Source organism: Centrocercus urophasianus, unplaced genomic scaffold (genome assembly GCF_019232065.1).
Source record: "Centrocercus urophasianus isolate 14NV4802_14NV808 unplaced genomic scaffold, USGS_Curo_1.0 seq_15, whole genome shotgun sequence".
Taxonomy (NCBI): Eukaryota; Metazoa; Chordata; class Aves; order Galliformes; family Phasianidae; genus Centrocercus; species Centrocercus urophasianus.
The window spans coordinates 7,514,909-7,533,433 of NW_024884697.1; the positions used below are offsets into that span (position 1 = coordinate 7,514,909).

The 18,525-nt window shown below is 34.6% G+C and overlaps 1 protein-coding gene across 1 annotated transcript in view; it reads left to right on the forward strand.

Annotated features, from left to right (window-relative positions):
- Window positions 1–1,388: 1,388 nt before the first annotated feature.
- SEMA3A (semaphorin 3A) overlaps window positions 1,389–18,525 on the forward strand; it is a 327,247-nt gene continuing 310,110 nt past the window's right edge. The window contains exon 1 of the mRNA XM_042816191.1: window positions 1,389–1,583. The gene's annotated coding sequence lies outside the window, so the exon portion shown is untranslated. The remainder of the gene's footprint in view (window positions 1,584–18,525) is intronic.

Below are 18,525 nucleotides of genomic sequence, written 5' to 3' on the forward strand. Positions count from 1 at the left end.
CAGAGTAGGGGATTTACCATGGTAATCAATAGGAAAAGGATATGATTTGTATTACCTTTTTTGACACTTATGTAGGTCTAGACTAACTGGTTTCCAGAGGTGCCTGTTTCTCACAATAGCCATAAGGCATCTCAGTGTGACCAGCTCACATGCAGGTATTTGTGGTGGGGAATCTTTTTCACTTGAGAAAAGTGTAGAAGCAATTTGTTGACAGAATTGTACCAGACTCATTTCTTCTGCAATGAAGTCCAGCCAAAGGTGTGTAAGCATTACTTCAGCTTCACTTAAACCTCAAAGTAGGGCAGCCAGTACATAAATGAGCTTATACCTGAAAGCACTGGACTTGAGATCATTTTGATATCATACAGAGAGCCCTTCTGAACTTCCTGCATAGTAGTCTAACGTACTACCATTGCAAACCATTGTTATGATAACAAGGATTCTCTGAACATCTGCTGTAGCCAAATTGCAATAATCCGGGAGAGATAACATGGCAAAATCACCCCCGACATACATGGTGTGGTTATACCAGGGCTGATTTTGGCCCTATGCATGTTAGACAGAAGTTTGTAATAATAATTCCCTTGTTCACTTCTCTGATAATCTGCTTCAACCATTCTCAGATATAACTGCTAGCGGCAGATTCACTCCCACTGCTCGGCTTCTCTTTTTCTTTTAAACTGAACCAGACCTTACAGACAATGTAAAGCCCTTAGAGTAACTCTAATCCATTCCTAAAAGATGCCTCCGACTGTACGGTAGCCCAGGATTCTGTTTTGAATAAACTCATGCTTACTCTTATTGCAACTGAGTATTTCTAATGTAAGCGCCTGCAAGGAGGAGGAGGAGGGGAAGAGGCTCATTAATAACCATGATGGGTTCAGGATTGCATAACTCAGTCAATTTGATCATCCCTTGTGCTCTATCAGGTTTGTTTTATTGCAGTTTGCTTGTGTCTGTACAGTTCCCATTTTGGGGAGCTGCCGTTCTTGGGAGCTTTCCTGCTATCCCCACTTCTAGCACTGTAAAACAGCGGCCTGCTGTTTTAATCATGCCTCCCTTTTTTGAATGTTGTTTGCGCCCTGGTACAACCCATCTGCCTTGAATCTAGTGCTCCACTGGGGCTGCACACATCTGCCAGCCAGACTACCTTCGTACACAATTACTCAATCCACCGTAAGGCTCTTTAATAGGAAACAAGTGTGACAACGGCAAGCCTTTTCTCTCTCTCCCTCTCTCTCTCCCACTCTCTCCCTTTCTCCTCCTCTCTCTCTCTTTTTTTTTTTTTTTCTCTTTAAACCACATAGCCAAACCACCCTAACTGTGATGAAGCTTGATAGATCCACCCAGGTGTAGGTGAAATGGTAGAGCCTCAAGCGTAATAGATGCCGTGCTCTTGTGCTGAAGTTCAGCACAATGTCCTGAAGGGCTGTCTAGCAGCAGTGAGATGGGTTGTTCTTTGCACAAAGTCAATGAGCTTCCTCCTGCTTACATGTATGACTAATTTAGAAAGCAACCTGGATTTAGGTGACTGCTGCAGAACTCTCTCTTCTCTTCAGTGCACGGACAAAGCACAGCACACAGTAAGTGGAAAAATTGCCTTTACTTGTTTTACTTGGGAATTAATTAATTGTGTTTACTTCTGAGAGAACTCTCCAAAGGCTGGTGCAGAAATGAACCAGAATAATGTTTGCATGCAGATCCCCTGTGTATTTCCTCCTGTTTCATTTTACACTGCGCCCTGGTCCTGCTACTTCAGCCTGAATGCTCAGACCATGCAGCTTTGAAGCAGCTTTGCTCTCTAACGCTGAGCAATATAATGATATAAGTAACACATAAGTCCATTTCACTATTGATGTATCGGTTTGTGCATAATATCTGATTACTGGGCAGAGATAGAGTTTAATCACTTTTATGATGAAAGGCAAAAAATGAAAATCCCGAAATGCAGAAACTAAAACACTCTAAGCCTCCTCCTTTCTGGGAAAAGGAGAGAAGAAGGAATGAAAGAAGCAAAAATTTAGAAATCTCAGAAATTAAAAAATAAAAGCAATTTACCCTGCAAAAGAAAGCTGCAGTTTTGTTGTTGATTGTTTAACAGATCATTGATTGAAATATAAATAGAGCGTCATCAAATTATAAATTAACAAACTGTATCAACTACAGTGATTGTAAAGCCTGAAACAAAAAAGAAAGTCGCTTGTCTAAAATGCAAGAAGAGGCATATTAAAAACAGATGTATAGAATCTCAACTTTGACTCTTCAGTCTTTCATGCTTGGTTTAAAGCAGCCTTAAAGTTGCCGTTAGTTTGCATTTACAACTTTGGATTCACTGTTAAACTGTGCTTGAACTTGAAGTCAGGATTTGATCTTAGCACACACATATTCTTTGAGCCTCCTACTGGAGTTTTACTTTGCAGTTGGGAGTCTGTTTACTACTGTAGCTGAAGCACATTAACAAGCTTGCTGTGATGAACTTTCAGGTGGAATGCCAGCCAATGTAAAAGAATGTGTCCGTTGCATATACAGAATGTTCTCTCTGAGAAATAAACACATTCAGTATAAAAAGGATCTGCCAGTGTCTCAAGGAGATGATGACACAGTGTAAGAATGCACACCAGAAGTATGTTTGAATTTATTTTCCAGAGGATCCAATGAGATGACACTTCTCACTTCAGGCTTAATTTATTCTGAACTGTTACCCAGGTTGGTGGCTGCTGTCAACACTGGAAGTGGAACAAATGAGACTGCATAGTTATGCCTGTAAAATGCTTTCATTAGTCTTCCTTTCTGTAGAAGCTATTTTCTTTGCTCTTGGACAGACGAGTATATGTGGTCGTTTTAATTAGCCATGGCTTTAGGCTGCCACAGTTATTCTTTGTGCATGACAGTCATTAGCCTAACTTTGCTGTTAAAAAACATCCAATCTGCTAAAAGTAATTGTCTTAACTTGGCAATTTAAAAGCTATGAAGTTGGAAATTTAGGAAGGTAAAATAACTTTCTCAGAAGAACTAGTTAGACCTGTTGCTGGCATCAGACGGTGGTCGATGTCTACCCCCTACAGGGAGAGAGTCTAATTTCATTGTGCCTTCCCTAGTGCACAGCCACTGTAACAGTTCTGTTCATCCACTGAGGTAGAGCAGTAATTCTCTGGCTCTAACAACTGCCCCTTAATGATGAGGTCAGACTGTGATTAATAGAAAGTCATTTTCAAAGAGCTGAATCCATAACAAATAGCATAACTAATAAATAGCAGCAATCATTTACTCTCCCTTAAATGTAACGCAGTAGAAAATGGCTTGAAATTCTAAAAGCCATAATCAGCAGTGTTCTTTTGCAACTGCAAAATGCAAGCGTTAATTTACAATTAAAAATCCTGCTTACCTTATGTCAGTGTAACTTTGCAACCATGCTTGTGTGGTTATAAGTCAAAAGATATCCTAGAGATTGCACTATGCCTATGAATTTACAGTACTACTACGTATAGGTGAATTTGACAGAGTTACAGGCACAGTCCCCCTGTTATGGTCACATCAAGTTCTATGACAGTGTTTATATTAGAACAAAAAAGCCTTTTTTTCTAACAGTTTTGATTGGTATTCTATCCTTTGCTATCAGTGGATCTCATTGCTTTCTAAGGCACTTAGGGGTAAGAATAAAAAAGAATGAAGATAAGATTTACTGATAAGTTTCTATTTACATAAATAAACCCAACAAAATGTATCCTTGTTTGCTGGACATTTTGTGTGATCACACATGATGTATATCTATTGCTTCTAAATGAATTTTTAAAATGTAGACATGACAGCTCTTCCATATAAGTTAAAAAGATCTACTGTTCAGTGTTATTTTGGAATAATCAACTTTTAAGTCTTTATATATGCATCATATGGTACCTTTTCTTCACATTTTCTTGTTACATGAGTTTTGAGAGTGTGCAGCTTAACCACTCCTTTCATCATGTTTCTGGTATACAAACATGCATATACATGCGTATACTAGCAAGAAATGTTATAATCTATCCATCCTCTGTACTCTGAAATTATGCTTTGAAGCTTTTAAGACCTCTTCTGTTGGTATTCTCTTCAATACTTACAATACTTTGTATGTGGAAAAGATGGCACTTCTATATAATAGAGCCTGACCTCAGCTACAGCTCATATGACATCAATGAAGAGTCTTGACTGTAATTGAGTTCTGCTTTTTGGTGTAAACTTGCTTCTCATTATTCTTAGCATTAAAAAGACAATAAGTAGAAATGTGTTGAGAAATAGTGTTTATCTTTGTTATTAATTGCTACTTAGTGTTGACAATCTCATTTATAGCAATACATTGGTTATTGGAATGACTGTAATACCCACTTTAACAAATAATTTTGTGTATGAAGAGATAATGAAATCTAAAGTTCTGAGAAATTATTCATATTTGACTGCATAATTTATTTACCTAAATACTCAAGCCCCAAATTTATCCTCATTTAATTTTTTGTTTAAATGCATGAATGCAATCCCGAGAAAATGAAAAGAACAGATACTTTAGATTTTTAAGTATGTTAATTCCATGTTCATTAGAAAGACCAATAGCAAATTGAAAGTAATGCTTACGTTGTATAATGGAAGCATCGTGTTTAACACTTCAAAAAAAAAAAAAAATTGTTAATTAATCAGTAGTCATACTGTAAGTATTTTGTTAATAGCCATCAATTTACCATATTGTTTACGAACAGAAGTCCATTGAAGACAGAAATATTAAATGAGTGTTTTTTTCTTTCTATAACCAACATTTCTACAGAAGGCTTTAATTTTACTCCCTTTCACTGGTGTACTGTAGGTACTGTACGACACAGTGAGTCCTGTATTATCTTCTTTAATACTGTTACTCATGGCTGCTAAAGATTTAATGAGTCTTAAACTGAAAAAGATGTAGAAATAGTGCTCATAGGCATAACACTGCATAACTGACGAGCATCAAAGGATCACTGGGATATTAGCCAGAGTTACAAGAAAACCTCAAATCGTGTATTTCACAAATCCAAAATATTTTCCATAAGAAATCAGTTTCTCTTCAAGTATTGTTATTCTTCATATCAAGCAACAATTCTAAGCTAGTTCAAGTCTTTGTTCTGCCAAGGTCAATGCACTGCAAAACTAGTTAACGGTATTGTTAGTGCTATTTACACTAAAATCACAAATTATTTACATCAGTACACCACAAGTTTGTGGATTTTACTTCACTATGTCTTGCTTAGTTCTGTAAGATCAAACATAATTTAGTTTTCATTCTTATGTTATGTATCGTTGCTGATCTAATTCAAGAGCTGTAACTTCGCGGGACATTTTAGGTTCTGCCCTGGAGACCAAACCTTTGATCTAGAGAGCTCACATCCAGTGATAATCAGGATTGGGCAGTGAGTGTTTGGCACACACTTTCTAAATAATGCTTAGCATCAAATGAGTCAAATCTAAAGATACACCGTTATGATTCTATTTCAGGAATCTGAATATAAAAGGAAGTTTCTTGTTACCAGACTGTTGTGTCCACTAGAAATAAATCACTCTATGTGATTTTTTTTTTTTTTAAGGTTCCTGATGCTTTCAGAATATGATTATATACTGTGTCTCACTGAACTGCACCAGAATGAAAATCTTAAAATACCATAAAATTGATATTTTACTTTATTAAATTCAGAGGTATTACAGTAAAGAGTTGTTGATTTGATGACTTGATAATTTTTTCTAAATACATGAATGTTTATATAAAGTGTTTGAAGCAATATTGTCATTCTGAAATATCATTTTAATATTTAAATACCAATTTTTCAGGTAGAATTTGTTAAACTTGGTAGTAAATTGGTCTTCCATGACAGAGAGCAGCTTGTATACTGTTAGCACAAGACAGAAGTATTCTGAGTTAATGACAGCAAAACTGAAGGAAGAAATCAAATATCATACTTCTCTAGAGCAAAGATGAGTATTATCCTCTTCTTCCTATGAGGTATTGGAGCTCAAATGTTATTAAAACAAATAAGGGAAACAGTAAGTGCATTTTAAGGCCAAGTGACTCTATCCTTGTTCTAAAAAAAGCAAGTTCACTTGACATGATCAATGGGAAAAGTTGTTGGTTTTTTTTTGTTTTGTTTTGTTTTTCTGCTTTGTTTTTTTTTACTGCTATTCAAAGGGCAGTAAAGATATATGAACCCCATGATATGCACAATCCTCATGCATGGTGACTATGAGTTTGATTCAGTAGCTTATACTATGGTGTAAAACCTCAGAAAACAGTGGTAAGGAAATCATGAAAATCAGAATCATGATAAGAGTGAGAAAAAGATTCAACTGGACTCAGCAATAAGATTGTTTTATCTTTGATGATTGCTTATTTTTCTTCAGAATCTTAATTTGAATTTACCAAATTAAACTCAACCAAGTTGTTATCTCATTTACTTCACTGGAATTAACAGCAGGGTTGAATTTGGCTTGCCATTCTTATTCTTAACTGTTTTTAAATAACACTGGCTAAAAGTTTTGTTATTCTGACAACTTCAAAATTAAAAACCTGTAAAATTGGGACAAATTGGCCAACAAAACTGCACACAGAAAAGGTTGAGGTCAAAAATGTGTTTGTTAAATTTCCAGAAGTTTGGCCTGTACTTTAAAAGCTCCATAAATGTAAACCAGTCTTTGAAATTTCAGCACAGCAAATTCACATAGTGCATATCGCAGATGTGTGTCATACCTGTGTAATAACATTAGTGTAGCCCTCAAAATTTACATTTGAGAAAATGAAGGAAACATGCATGGTACAAAGTAATGTGATTTCTATTCAAAGCTTTTTTCTTTCCTGAAAAGGTTTTCTCACTGTGCAAATAGGCATACCTTCTGGAGGACTGATATGTTATACAGTTTTAATAATGTAGTTTTTTAATTCATAGGCTTTGTGCATCTAGACAAACAAACATTCCCTTTCTAAACTTTCTTTCCTAAATCATTTGTTTTGTAAAATTCTGAACAAACTAGTTTATTTGTAACCTCAAATATATTCCTTATTCAAAATATGTTGGTCTGGTGATGAGAGGGAGAGGAGTTACAAATCTTAGTCTACTTGAGAGCAAATCACACTTCCAACCTCATTAGCAGGAAAACAGCAAGAAAAACAATTGAATAGAGATGATGGGAGTTTCCGTTTTATGGCGCAGAGATTTGAGAATACTGTGAGATGTCCAGCACTGCACAGAACAGTTCTGTTAGAGCTGCTTACATATCCACAAAGATGCTACATGCCATGGATCAGTGCTTCCATGTCTTCTCAGGCCAAATTTCCACTAGATGAGGAGTGTATGTGTAAGATAATAAGAGTAAATCAAGGAAACCTTGGTTTTGCAGAATTGTCATTTCTTATTCAATCCATTTATCCTAATACAAGAAACTTTGCCCAAGTAATCTTGCTTGTCAGCCATTTTAATAGACTGAGAATAAAGATTTAATGGCATGACAAGCAAACTACTCTTTCATAACTACAATAACTCCCTTCACACGAGAGTTAAGGCAGATTAAGAGGGTATTGTGGGAAAGCATACACAGCTGATGCTCATGCTGTACTGGATCTGTGAAAAGGAAAAAAATATAAGAAAAAAAAAAAAAAAAAAAAAAAAAATTGAGATAACTGCTGTCTCCAGAGAGGAATTGTGCCAAAACTCACACTGATTTTCATAGTACTTAGATTTACTATAAGGATTTGATTTAGCAACTATACAAAGAGTTAAATGTACATATCCTTAAATTCACAAAATGCCACTCCACATTATTAAAGGTCATGTAGGCTATATATTTACAAATTCTTAGCATTTACCATGAACAATGTGTGAATCGTGAACAGTTCATGATTCATGAGCAATCACAAATTTGATGAGGAATGAAAATACCCATTCACAGCAATTAACATCATCTCACAGAAAAGAAAGTTTTATGAACCTGTTAATTATAAGTGTTTTGAATTTGTTTTGGTTTAAAATGCCAGTGGCTATTTGTCAAACTTCATTTGTAAATCAAAACAGTTTTTAAGTCCTACACCTGCAAAACAAGTGTTCAAAACTTGTAAACTTTTATATGGATATATTTTTTTAGTCTTCAGATATGATGGAAAGAGTCCAAGACAATTTTTTATGGTTCAATTATAAACATTTGAAAAATTGAGTTTATAATGAAAATGCTGACACAGCTTTAATTATTGCTGCATGAATGATTTCATTATACACTATCCACAGTGTCTATACATACAAAGTACATGCTTTAGTGTTCTAATATTTCATTTAAGAAAAAAGCAATTACTTAGCAGATGTAGAGAGCTAAGCATAAATAGGCTAAACCAGTACCTTTATACTGCTTGGAAACCTATATAGAATGTTATTACCACATAAAAGGGTTTATACTTTAGAAGACTCAAAGGTACAGAGAACCAGCTAAAGCAATAAACTGCTCTGATGTAGTTAATTAAAAAGCTTCAAGTTACTGAAGCCAATTGAAGAACAGAAGGTTTGATTCTTTAAGGTAATTTTGTCCTTGTATGTTAAGTGCTTATCAAGTGTTAAGAATTAAAATGTTGTCCCAGCAGTTTGAATAGACAACAATTTGCTTTTCTTCTATGGAAGGCAATTCTTTATTCTGTCAACCTAGACACATGTAATAAAATGGGCAATGTGGATGTAATTGGGTGAAATGATTGGACTTAATTTACCTTTAATTAACTGAAATTGTAGAAGTTAGGAAAACAGTATTGAAATATTTCAGAAAATCATTACTTTATTGTCAATCTCTTTACAAAGACAGATATAAAAATCTATGTAGTGCACACCATTGTTAAAATTGGTTTTAATGACAGTATGAACAACTGATCAAGAAATTTTGAAGAAATGTAATTTATTTTCTTTTTTTTTTCCTAAAAATATGGTACAACTTCATAAAAATGCCTTATATTTGAGAATAAATGGTCTAGGGTTTTCACATTTGCCAATAGGTGAAAGTAGCTGATGAGAGGTTCTTGTCATTCTTTTTTATTTTATTTTTTATTTTTGAGTAAGGTCTACGTTAGCATTGGCATAGTTTGTGTTGTGGGCTGTTTACAACCAACAACAGTGCTCCGGGCTCTGTTCCCAGAACATGCTCTGAAGCAAAAAGCCTCAAGGCTTCTGACTCACCAGCTACCTTTATGCCAAGATCTGGGAATGGTTGCCTGGAGAGAGCTGCTGATTCTCCAAATCCTCTGTACAGTACCTGAAACATAACAAAGACATTGGATGGAAGTGAGATGGTTAAACCTTAAAAACATGGTAGTTATTTCTATATACTTGTAACTGCTGTCTTTGAATGATTTTAACATCTATTGCATATATGTGGAATTTAATATTCAGATAACAGAGATAACAAAAATGTTAGAATTTTTGACCAGCTCAAAGGAATTTATGAGTTGAGATCCCATGTGTTTCAGAATGGTTTTATTGCTGGAAAGAGGTGCAGAACATGTAGATTTTGTATTTCTTGGAATGAAGGAGAAGAACTTGGTCACAGTCAGTTATAAAGCTGTTTATCTAAACTTGTGTAATGGAGGATTTCCTTCACTCTGAGTTCATTTGTATTTCAGAGTAGAATTAGAACATGTGTAACAACCTGGATTTTTTGTTTTCTTTTGTTTTCTTTTGTTTAATCATCAGTTCATTACTATTTCTAAAATACTAATTTTAACTTTTCTGACTTCAGTTCCAGCCATTTATTTATATTATTTGTCCACAAATTTTAGACCTCATCTCGTTTTTCATCCTTATTTTTAAATTGAAACAAAACCAAAAAACAAATATTTGCCCCAGATTAATTCTGAATAGATAAAGTCCTCAGTACTCTCTAATACAAGGTAATAAACTCCATTGGATGACAGTATTAATACTATTGCCTCTAGGACAATAATCTTTCTTTCCATTGAATGACCTACATAAGCTACAGAAATACTCTGACGCACCTAGTCTCCAATCTTGAGATGCCTTCATTAGGTATGTAATAATACACGTGATAAATCTAGACCTAAAAAGTCCTGTGTTATAAATCATATGTGCCATCTCTTTTTTCACTCTGAAATCCTTTGAATGTGTGGGCACCAGAAATGGAAACCGCATCCAATAGCGACTGCACTGTGGCAAAGGAAAACCACAGAAGTAATTTAATTTTGGTAACACATATTTCTTTGCTTGGGTTTGATTGCAGTCTTTCTCTTCATTTCAAGACAATGAAAACTGTAATCCTATCAGTTATACTCTTTTTAGAGGTGTGGCCTGATTGTTTTTCCTGTTACTCACATTCTACATCAGCTCAAGTAAATTAGAATCAGGCCCTGTGCATGTAAAATTTCAGGTCTCAATGAGTTCATATTTCATTTGGTCCTAATCTTTTATTTTAATTAACTGTATTTTGCCCATAGTACATAATGCAACATAATATATCAATTAATCTTCAAGCTGGTTTCATGAGTAGATATTATGTTTCTTCTCCATTATATATATTAAGTGAAATCAAATATAGTAGAATCCTATTTATTTCACATCAAAAATGTATGTCTACCAAACAATTTATCAAGCTACTTCAAGTTGTAACAAGGATGCAGATTTTTTTTTTTAATGTAATTTATTCTTTATTGTTTAAACACTGGAATGTAAAATAGCAGTACAGATCTTATAGATGTTATAAAGTAGGCAAACAGAAGAGAGAATGCGGTGAACTCAAAGGAGCAACATGATCTTAACATAGAAATTTCCTGCCTTTCAGACAGGTATGTTTAACAGTTATTTCATTGTGCACATACATTTAGAATATGTACATGTGGCCACTGAATACACAAAAATAAGTAAAAATTCAAACAGTCTGGCAATCCAATATTTCATTTTCCAGTTGCTTCAATGAATATAGGAACAGATATGTAACAATGAACCCACCCTTCTGTGCTTGGTTGTCCTGGTGTAAATCGGGAATGATTCCTTCCAACAAAGGGTAACTCCAGAGAATAGCAGTGCCATCAAATCTCTGGCAAGAATACAAGCAGAAAGTGACTAAATCCTGAAAACAATGAAAACAGATAGAGGAAAAAAGAAAGAAAAAAAAAAAAAAAAAAAAAAAGCCAATTAGGCAAATCACTGATAAAATTAAATATGACACAAATAGAGCTAATTATGTCCTTGCTTTCAATTCAGATTTTATTAGCTTAGGAGCCCTTGGAGGTAGCCTAAATTATATGTATTATGCCTAGGTTGATGGGATTTTTTTACCTTGTTTGCTTTATGGCCTCATGGGCTAGATCCCCAGCTGGCACAACTAAGAGTTGCTATTACCTTCAGTATGACTGTGAGCATATACACAGTGGAGGATCTGGCAACCCAGCTGGATTTGTTGGTTAATTTGATCCTTGGATATGGTTGTTTTTTAGAGGATTGGGTTTTCGTTTTTTTCTTTTTTTTTTTTTAATTCTTCTCTCCCTCTCTTTTATATATATATGCATATATATATATATACATATATACAAACCCACATATATATGTGTATATCAAACATATGAAAATGTTTAAGGTTTAACCTCACAGCATTTCTCTGCAAGCTTTAGAAAAGTGAGCATTACCATAAAATTGGCACAATGGAAAAAGAAAAACTAACAACTTTCTCCGTCTCTGTACAACATATGAAGAATGGTGGGAGAAAAGCTTATTCTGCAGCAGGGTAAATCTGTTCTATAGCACAGCCTTGATCTTCCTGTTTCCAGATCCTGGAACTGGTTAAGGTTTAGCACAGCCCTTCAGTTAGCATGTGCCTTTCCCATACAAATGGAACACAGAGATGCAGGGGATGGTATGTATCCAGATCTAGTGCGTATAGAGCATGAAGTGGCTCTCTTTATTGTAGTAGCATAGCACATGATAGAAGGAATAATAAGTCTCAGCTGGCATTCTAGTGATATTAGATATAATTATACCCCTGAAAGATGCATTAAGAAAACATTGTTATTATGATGGAGTTAATCACCTCACAAATGCTGGAATCTGTCTCATTGCTCAAATCCCCCTCTCAGCTTGCATAGAATGTGTAATGCCACCTTTGTGAACCACTTTTCAGTATTTTGTTTTGTCCTCATAATTTAAAGTTTTGCTGTAGACCATGTTGTAAATACCAATAAATAAATAAATAAATAAATAAATATTAACATAGCTGCTGGTCTTGCCTCTCCATTATGTCAGTCCTTCCAGAACAGGAATCTGGACATATAACATACATACTTTTGAAATGGAAATGTGCTATGAATCTATTTTTGGAGTACTTATTACACATATGCTCTTCCAATTTATTTACTAAATATAAAATGTACATCTTTGTGACATTCTCAAAAGGCGGCTCATCTAACAGATTTGTTGTGTCAGCAAAGAGTGTGTGACTTCGAACAGGCAGTTACTAAATTTGCAAATGATGATTTCAAAGGGAGTCTAGAGAAAACAGAATGCATGATTGCCAAGAATAACGAAATGCAGATAATAATTATTAATGATGAAACGCTAAACTGAGGTCACTGTGTCAAGTTATGATCATCTAATAGCACTTCATTCCACATCCAAGCACACAATAGAGGGTGTAGTGGTCAGCCACCCGGAGATCAGCCAAGAATCACTGACACAACTGAGAAATTTAACCTCAAATAAGGTGTGTCATTCTTCAGTGATTCACAGCCACTTAATTTCTTGTGGTTGCTGCAAGTGTACCTCAGGGTAAGAGAATAAATCAAGGAGATTATAGAAATGATTGCATCAGGTGCATCAAGATAAATATATGCCTATGTTAATAGAAAGGAATAAGAAACCATGCTGTTAGGTTGTCTGATTTCCTTACGTGTGTGAAAAGGAGACACTGAAGTTCACAGGGTACTTCATTGCACTTTTTCCTGTTGAAAACAGACATCTGGGTTCTCACCTTTTATACTTGGTCCAAAACTCCCCAAAACTCAATAAAAATAGCTTTTCTATGGATTTCAGTGGGTCTGCATCAGGCTCTATGAACATAAACTTTCAGTTAGGTGATGTCAGATATTCCTTGCACAATGAGTTCATAGACAAGAAGGGATATTCTAAGCTTCATTTGCAATAACGTCATTTGTCCAGTCATTTATAAGAGTAGAAAGGCACGAGGAAGAGAACATCTACAAATAAAAAATATATGTCGTGCCTCACATTACTGAATGGGTCTATATCTGGCAGGCGGCTAACCACTGGTGGTGTCCCCCACTTAATTCTAGGGCCACTCCCATTCAGCATTTTTATCAATGATCTGGATGCAGGAGTGGAATGTATCTTCAGCAAGTTTGCTCATGGTGCTCAACTGTGCTGTGGGCTGTTTGCAAGCATGATGTGTTGTAGAGAAAAAAGGTTTATTTGTTTGTATTGAGTTTCTTTTAGTGAAAAAGTACAATACCTTTATAAAGATAAATATATTGTAATTTACCCTCTTTTATGATGGTGGAATATTACAGCAGGACCTGGAAAGAGTGCAAATGTTTAACAGGAAACAATCAGCTAACTGCTGGATAAGGCCTACTTGGCAATTATAATGTATAATGATGAATACTTGTACTGAAAAGAAGATTATGAAAAAATCTAATAATTAGGAGGAATGTGATTTTATTTTTTTCTGTGCGTGGTAAGTATAATCAACAGCAGTGATTCTCAAATACTAGAAAACTCCCATTGATAGGTAGAAATATTTATGTCCCCATTCTGGGTGAATCCCAGCAGGCAGCTAAGCCCCACATAGCCTCTCACTCACTCTCCCCTAATGGGATGTGCAACAGAATAAGAAGGACAAAAATGACAACATTTGTGAGTTGAAAAAAAGCTTAACAAGTAAAGAACAAAAAATAAGAAAACAAAGCAAAGCAAAAGAAAAAAACAAAACAAAACAAAACAAAACAAACAGTGATGCCAAAGCAATCACCATCAACCAACTTACGCCCATCTAGCCCCCAAGCCACAGTTCCCGTAGAAAAATCCTACCCACCTTTTATTGCCAAGCATGATGTCATACTGTGTGTAATATTTCTTTGGTCAGTTTGGATCAGTTTTGCTGGCTCTTTCCCTTCCAGCTCCTTGAGTACTACCAGCCTCTCACTGGTGAAGCAGTATGAGAAACAGAGAAGGCATTGTTCAGCAACAGCTAAAACACTGGTGTGTTGTCAACACTGTTTTCCATCACAAATCAAAAACAACACCGTACAAAATATTGGGAAGAAAATTAATCTGGTCAAAATCAGTACAATCACATAAGACCTGCTGCCAGATTACAGATTTTTTCAGAGGGAATTATTTGAAAGATTGATCATCAGGTCAGATATGTGTGTGACTTGTGATTAAAATGAGTGAAAACAATTACAGTGAATTTTCATGCTAATTCTATAATTCACTAATACTTTTAATTATGCAATGACAGTTTTCTAAGTACAATTACTTTTATTTCCAAACTTTCATTGAAAAATAAAAAATCACCATTTTTTTCATGATTGTTCATTAAAGGTGTATGAATATTTGGTTATATTCATGAACTAGTATAGTATGTAGTTTGGAACAATATGAGATGTGCTGTGTTTTGTTTCAGTTGTTTTGAAAGTGTTTTGAAACTCTAGTAAAATTTTCATAATTCTGAAGGGTGTGTAGCTTCAAATGTCGTTGAGATGAGAACTTTTGTTTGAGTAGTTTTTATGCAAACTAAACATATTTAGACTATTTCACTTTTTTACTATGGATACAAAATAACATAAAAATGTTAACACAGCTCAAACAAAACTAGGGAGAAAAATTATACAAAGTTTTCAAATCTAAGCTCAAATTTTCTGAAAAACACTGATATGTGCTTTTCACATTTCTTAATTTCCTAGATCTTATGTTCTCTCACTGAAGAATCTTGCATTTTTTTTTTATCATAACCAATTATCCGGTAGGTATTGATGCCTAATGAAAACCACGTTCATGCTCCTTTAGGTATGCTAGTATATCTCTTTTTACAACTTGTGTCTCTTTCTGATGTTTCAAAGATGAAGGTACCTGAGTCACAGTAAATGCCACAATTTGTGCAGTGGGATTGCCTCATGCTTTGTCATTCGTTCTGGAGCAAAGAATTGACTGTGTTGGAAATGCATCAGTGCATTTAAAAGGAACTGAACTGGCATTAACATGTCATGTCCTCCAGAGAAAATCAGATAACACATGCAAGTGAAAAATCACTTCCACAGAGAATCTGTTCTTCATGAAATCAAGGATGCTTTGTGTTTGTCATCTCATCAGCTTGGGTCAGCACTAACCTAAGAAAATGCAATGGGGATTTATGTTCTATTTCTCACTGCATTTCACTTATTCTTTTGTTCCCTTGCACTCTGTCTCATACACCTTCTTAAACTTTCTTTTTTACTTTTATAGACTCTACATTGCTTTTCTTTTAAAGGTGTTCTGGTTCATCTGTTCACATCCTCATCTTTCTGTAGCCAGCTTTTTTAGTCTTTTTCTTATTCTCTTTGATTTTATTGGACAGCGCTTTCCTGTTTTCCTGTTGTTGTATGCCATCATATGTAAGAGATCTTGCTAAAGTATTTTTTGCTTTCTTATGTCATGTATCAGTTCTTCCTCCAGCTACCTTCTGAAAACATCTAATTTCCTAACTCTTAAAGCCCTTCTGTTGGTATCTTTTTGCAACTTTTTAAACCATAGAATGCATGTGATTAAGTTTTTGCAGCAGATGCTGAACAATATGGTTAAAACTTTCCTTTTTTGATCAAGCATGTTGGTCATACTGAGAAAGAGTATGACTGGAGAAGCTGGACAGTGCAAATGAGGCAAATCTGTCTTCTTTTCTGAATTTGATCTTCATGTCTTACTGGACTTCAGTTTCCCCTTTACATTCTTTGTCTATCTGGATCATTTACAAAATTATAAAATACTCAAGTGGTTTACATAATATTTACCACCCCACTACCTTAGTATCGTAATAGGTTGAAGGAAGAAGAGCCCTATTTTAGATACACTAAGAAGAGAACCTCTCTAAGAGAGTGTGGGACATGTTACTTCAACCACAAGTGTTTGTTTCAATTCAGATAATATATTTCATAAGTATATAATATGTGGATTTTTTCCTTCTCTGTCTTAAATTCTTACATATTGGTTGTATTTACTGCATAGTAGTTGCTACATTTTACCTCAGGGGTGGCTGTATTTCAGTGCTTGGTGAAGTGATCCCTTTGTCTAGTTTGTACTTCAGCTTGTAAAATATTTTAAAATATCTGGGAAGAAAGGTGAAACATGAAGATATGCAGAATTGTGCACTTGTTTTATTCCAATTGAGTTGTAAAAATTGAAATAAATGAAAATATTTAGATACAGGTGATATTTTATAAACAACAGAAATCAGAAGAAATACTAATTTAATTCCAAAATAATGACCATCCACTCCTATGTTTTTTAACAGATTTTTCATTCAGTAACTGATCTATCAAATGCTACGGTCAGCAAATAATGTTAACATACAGTAAAAATTCCTAATGACCACCAGTTGCATGTAAAGTATCAACATTTTGCTTATTGTATACGACACAGAAGGAGGAAGTAACACAACCTGCATTTTATTACTTGAATCAGATGCAAAGGGTTTTCAAAACTTCAAATTCAACTCAAAGCAGCTGTTGGGAAAATATCATTACATTATACCTTAAGCTACAAAAGCCAATTTAATGGTGACATTTTATTTTATTCAGATGGTCCTTTCTTTTATTCTGTCTAACTCAGTAATGCCTGTGGAAATTGTATCTGGATGAAATCACCAGAAGGTGAAGGGCCCATGACTAAAAACATTCTTTAAAGATTATTCAGGGTTACAGTCAAATGGAATAGCAGCACTAACGAGAGCAAAAGGTCTCCATAGCTACAGGAAGTAATATTACATCTTTTAGCAGTATGTATAAGAAAACACACTCCTGTTACTAGATTTGGTTAAACGTTGATTCAGCACTAGGCACTACAGTACACACAAGTACTGTTTAAAAAATGGATACCTCATCCCTCATGATCAGTTTACCATGGTGTTCACAGGTGGTATTAGCTCACACTCTCTTCACAATTGTAATTGTTGCACTACTTGAATTAACTGTTCCCATGATTTCAGTAAATTATTTTTCAACTGTTCTGCCTCTCTTCTCAGACACTAACACAATCATGTTATGTATTGCCTGAGCAGAGACTTTATTCTTTTGCCTTTAACATCAACATATAAGGTGAAAACTAGAGGGCATTCACTTAGGTCAGAGCAGAGGTGGGAGCTGTGCCAGTGTTCCAGCAGCAACTGTGATCAGATGAAGATACTTGAAAAAAGAATGTGAAAAAGTCTTATTCTGTTAGCACCTCCCTTTTCTTCTCCTCATGGCAGAGGAACTTCCTTAACTGCAAGTGCATCATTGTGGCTGGCAGTCCTTGAAACACTTTGCTTCCATGGAGTTGTCCTCTAGTACATTTAGACTTTCTACTTCCATTGTCATGGTCTGTAGCAGTGAACTGCATGATTTAAATTTAAAATTTATGAAAAATAGTACTCCCTTTGATTTTCAGCTTGCTGGTACATTGTAGAACTCAGAAGAAGTATTAATTAAAAAAAAAAGAAAAAAAAAAGAAATTTCTCCTTACATTTAGAATTTAAATTGGAAGAAATTAAAATATAAAACTAAACTCTTTTTTTTTTTTTTTTTTTTTTTTTTTTAAATGTTCAAGTCTAAGTCCACTACTAAGTCCAATTGAATAGAAATGCACCTGGGAGCTAGATATGCAGTTCCTTTAAAGAGAAAAAGAGAAAACAAGCTTAATGTAAGACATGTTTACGTTGGCACTTGCACTAATAAACCAGGTTTGCTAATATACCTGGTATAGACATCTATGCTAATATACGTACACCTGGTATATACATCTATAGTGACATACACCTATACTAATATGCAAAAAGGGAAGAAAAGGAAAGAGAAAAATAGAAGAAAGGAAGAGAAAAGAGACAAAAAGAAAGGAAATGGTAAAGGAAAGGAGACAAAAAAGAAAGAAGCTTAATGTACAAAATTTTTATTTCAGCACCTATACTAATGTACTGGGTCCAGTAATGATAGGAAGACCTACTTACAGCTATCCATAGGAATGAGGTTTTTTCTGAACATTTTACTTATCTGGGACATGTGCACAAACTCTTTAAAATATAGTAACTGGCTAATTTATGAAAAAAATGAAGAGTTTCACCCTGTGAGCTTTTCAGGGAGTCATCATACTTCTAGCAAACATGATGAAATCAAAATATACATATATAATGCATATGTATCTATGTAATAAAATGTAGCTTAAACCAATATACCAATTTCAAATTACATACATTTTATGTTAAATAAAACACAGAAGTAAAACCATGCTTAATTCACAAGCAAACAAAACAATTTTATTT